Source organism: Lagenorhynchus albirostris, chromosome 11, assembly GCF_949774975.1.
Source record: "Lagenorhynchus albirostris chromosome 11, mLagAlb1.1, whole genome shotgun sequence".
Lineage (NCBI taxonomy): Eukaryota > Metazoa > Chordata > Mammalia > Artiodactyla > Delphinidae > Lagenorhynchus > Lagenorhynchus albirostris.
Window position 1 is genome coordinate 68,396,591 of NC_083105.1, and position 4,570 is coordinate 68,401,160.

General features: G+C 38.8%; 1 non-coding gene across 1 annotated transcript; it reads left to right on the top strand.

Moving 5' to 3' along the window:
- Window positions 1–789: 789 nt before the first annotated feature.
- Window positions 790–862, top strand: TRNAE-CUC (transfer RNA glutamic acid (anticodon CUC)). Its single transcript has one exon. It is a non-coding gene; the product is annotated as a tRNA-Glu (tRNA).
- The last annotated feature ends 3,708 nt before the right edge of the window (window positions 863–4,570 follow it).

Consider the following 4,570-nt stretch of genomic DNA (forward strand, 5'->3'; position numbering starts at 1 on the left):
ATTCTAGCGCCATTATAAACATCTAAGATGAGCCACAACAATAAGAATATACCTGAGGATCCCCTGGGGAGTCTCTCCCTCTGTTCCACTTCACTGTTAACGAGCTAGGATAGTGACACGGAAAACACCAGGGCACTGACAATGGCTGTGGGGCAGAGGAAGGAAGGAGGGAGGAAAGACGGGATGGGAGGGAGGGAAGAAAAACAATCTTTAAAAACAAACAGGATCAAAGTTAAAGTGGATTGGAGGTTATCGTGTCTAGAGCCAGGGAAAGTGAACTGTGATTTAACTGGACCTGTGTGTTGTCCTGTGAAAGAATGGTTCAGGAAGAAACAACAGCCAATGAGTAAGGGCTGTGAAATGAGTTTCTTTGAGAGGGAGCCTAATGAACCCTGGCAAAAGAAATGGACTGATGTGGGCTGATGTGGGCTGCCACAGCAGAGGGCTACTGCATAAAGAAATAAGCTGTGCTTTATTTCTGAGGAAGGAAAAAAAAGAAGAGTTCAGGATGTGAAAGGTGAAAAGGAAAAACAGTTCAGAAAACTTGAATGAAACCCAGCACCCAGCATCATCGGGAAGACTGGTAAAAGTATTATTATGAGTAGTAGGTAGGTGTATGGACCCACTGAGCCAGTGAGTTACATGACTCCAAGCAGCACAGTTCTAATAGTGAGGCCAAATGGAACTGGACCTGGGAGGTGAGTGGCAGATTCAGCTTGCTCTTAATGAGAGAGACCAGCCTAGTCCTAGGATCAAAGTAAACTGGTTTAATAAGATTGATCAGGGAACTCCCTGGCAGTCCAGTGGTTAGGACACGGCACTCTCACTGCCGAGGGCCCGGGTTCAATCCCTGGTTGGGGAACTAAGATCCCGCAAGCCGTGCAGTGTGGCCAGGAAAAAAAAAAAAAAAGGATCAGAATTGCCAAGTGAAAAGGCTAGTGATGAACTGGGAGGTAGAAATGAGAAGTACATGGAAGAATCCATTAACTAGTGAAAACTTTGCCAACCTGATAACTGAATAGCAAGCACAAAAGTAAGAATTTGCCATTTCTTTCTCTGGTATATCAATATATCCTTCACTTTCCTTTTACTGTAGTAAATCCAAGGAGCACATGATTTGTATTAAAATGTGCTGCATTGCAGTGAGTAAAGAGAAAGAAAAGGTGAGACGAGTCTCCATGCTCCTGAGGAGTCCTTGGTCACATTCCGCTCAATTCTCCAACAAGCTTGACTCTCTACTGACAACAGGTCAGACATAACTGACATGACACACCAGAGAGAAATTGTTCCTAAGAGTTTTCTCTTTTAGGAGCTGTCTCTGAGAACTCATTTAAGAGAGAACAGATAAAATAATGTCCAGTCTAAGGCAGTAGGTAACAAAGAAGGAGGTACAAACCAGGATTGTAAGATGACATCATAAATTCAGAGAGGGAATATTGATACCTGTTTACAATGCTATTTGGCAAAGCTAGGCAACAAACAGACTCCTAAATATTTTTTCAAGACAGTGAAGACTCTTTGAGTTCCTAAATAACATTGAATCAATATTTAGGAAAATGTTGAAATTCAAAAAATATATGCCAAATGTTGCAGTTATTATAGAAGTGAGTCTTGCTAAAGTTTAAAAATGGTTTTTTAAAGAATAGAGAAACATTTATATATTTTGTAAAATCTACAGTATTTCTAAATCTGATAAAGAATGCATATTTATCTGCTTTTGTACAAAGGAATATTTTTACGTCTAGGAGGATTTGCTTCTCTTATTTAGCAAAGTTAAAGGAAAACTTTGATGCTTTCTATCTTGTGATTACAGGGAATGTAGAATACCAACTAGCTGTGATTTCACCTTTAAAACTACATGTAACCCTTGCTAACCAAATTCTCGCTCATTGTTATCCAAAATTCAGAAACCAAAGGGATTTGGATAACAACACCTCTCATTTTACAAACCTGCTATCCTGGGTCTCTATGAACTAAACGGAACAGTTTTGGTGAAACAAAATCTCTCACTTATGAAATATATGTGGCTGCTAATAACGGAGACTGGAAATAATAGTGGCTTAAATAGGATGGAAGATGTTTTTCTTTTTTTTTTAATATTTAAATATTTATTTATTTTTTTGGTTGCACCGGATCTTAGTTGCGGCTCCAGGATTCCTTAGTTGCGGCTCACGGCCTCCTTAGTTGCAGCACCTGGGCTCCTTAGTTGTGGCATGCGAACTCTTAGTTGTGACATGAATGTGGGATCCAGTTCCCTGACCAGGGATTGAACCCAGGCCACCTGCATTGGGAGCGCGGAATGTTATCCACTGCGCTACCACAGAAGTCCCAGAAGATGTTTTGCTTACATGTAAAGGAAGTCTGAAGGTAGGCATGCCAGGTCTGATATGAGAGAGAGATTCCCCTCTGTCTTTCTTTTCCACTCTCCAGATTTGTGGCTTTTCTCATCAAGGTTGCCTCAGGTCTAAGACAGCAGCTAAAACTTCAGCCCTCACATCCTCATCCTAGTAGGAAACAGGAGAAGTGGGAAATTAAAAAGGGTCCTCACCAGCTATTTAGCCTTTTTTTAAGGAGCCTTCAAGACTCACCTAACAGCTTTTCCATCTCATTGGCCAGAATTTAATCACAAGGTCACATCAAGCTGCAAGTGAGGTAGAATTGCAAACTTTTATCTGGGTACCTTGCCATACCAAATAAAATCTGAGCTTTCTTATTAAGAAAGAAGAATATTGTGTAGTACCCACCAGTCTCACCGAAAGCTATTAAAAATACATATGATTCAATATAATTATTCAATGACTTTTGAACATTCCCTTTCCTGGAATTCATTGTACTACTGTGCCCATCATTAACATATAAAATGTAAGTTAACTCCTTTATGGCACATCCCTAAATAAAAGTCACCACATGAATCTAGTCTACCCCTAAAAAGCAGAATAGGATACACTGAAGCTTTGTTAAGAGCTTGTTAAGGAGCTGTACTTAGTAAAATGTTAATCCGTTTTGGATCCCAACAATGAAATTATGGTTTTCAGACACCTCCAAAGGGTAGTTTAGGATGAGCGTGAAGGGGCCTTAACCCTCCCATAATCTTGCTCAGCTGTAACTCCACCCCCCCTCAATTATTTGATATGAATGGTTTTCTCAAGTTTATCTCACACACAGATGCACATACACAAGCACAAAACCCCCTGCTAGGTTAGCTCAGCTTCACAACCCCTTGCACTGCTTTCAAACTAGACTGCAGATTCCAGCCCTAAATTCCTCTAATATGGAAATGTTGAAGTTGCCTCTGTTGTGACTACAAAAATACTTAAAGGACATAGAAGGTTGTCCCCCATTTTGGACTTAGTATTAGAGAGGCTTTCTCATGCGTGCTCTTAAAATGTTAGGTGAGCTTTTAGTTGTGAATTAGAATCCCTAGAAAAGACAAAGAAACAGGGAAGGAAAGAGTAGTGTATTTTCAAAGTAGTTTGCAAATACCCCCATTAGCCATTTAAACCATCCTACTCACATGAAGACATTAGAGATAATGAGAATGAGGTTCAAGATCCTGTTGCCAAGGCACTTCTCCAAAGCAGGGTGAAAAAATCCCACTTTAAATAATGCATGAAAAAGCTGGTTGCCTTGTGCTTTCCTGCACTTTGATTCCAATATGCATCCTTGTCATTATAAACAGCTCTTTTGAACCAAAGCGTTCACTGTTTCATTAGAAAGTACATATCACTTAAGATTACTTCAGCCCAGATTTCACTCAGGTAGAGTAACAAAGCGATATTATTTGCTGGAACTGATCTTTAACCCAAACTGCTCTGTTTCCTTGGTGATTCACTCAAACACACAGAGCCTCACTGAAATGGAAGAATCTTCTGTGGTATACTCTATTGTGTTAAAAGTTACAGCAACATTGCCAGGTGTTTATTACAGATTGTTGGGGGTTATAATTACATGCATATAAAAAGTTGCTTAATGCTTGATCCATTTTTTTTTAATGACCAAGGGTTATTGTTCTTATTTGATGCTTTATAACTCTAATGTAAATGAGACAAAGCAGTTAACAGTGATACTGTGGTTTTATGAACCTACATAAGAAACCAACATTGGATCATTGATTTTGATGTTTGGAAATTCAATCTAACTTTACTTGCTCTGTTTTTAATGACATTATTTTGAAACACACTGTATGTTTCATACTGTATGCTTCAAAAATACAGTATTGTGTTGAACTTAATTCCAACTAGCAGATATGAGGCCTAACATACACTGAGCACCTAATACATGTCAAAAGCTTTATAAAATCGTATCTCACTTGATGTCCATGACAATCATGAGACATCATATTGACATAAGAGAAAACTGAGACTCAGGTTAAAAATTTTTGTTCAGGGACATATAGCTTCTACATGGCTTTTTATCCTGTAACAGGGTTTGTTCTTTATGAAAGCCTAAAGCAAATAGTGCAGCTCTTTATAATAAATTATCTCACAAAGTAAAGAAGAAATGATTGCTTCCATCAAGTTTCTCATTCAGACACAAGGTGGATGAATGATTCTGTATGTTTTATGTGTAT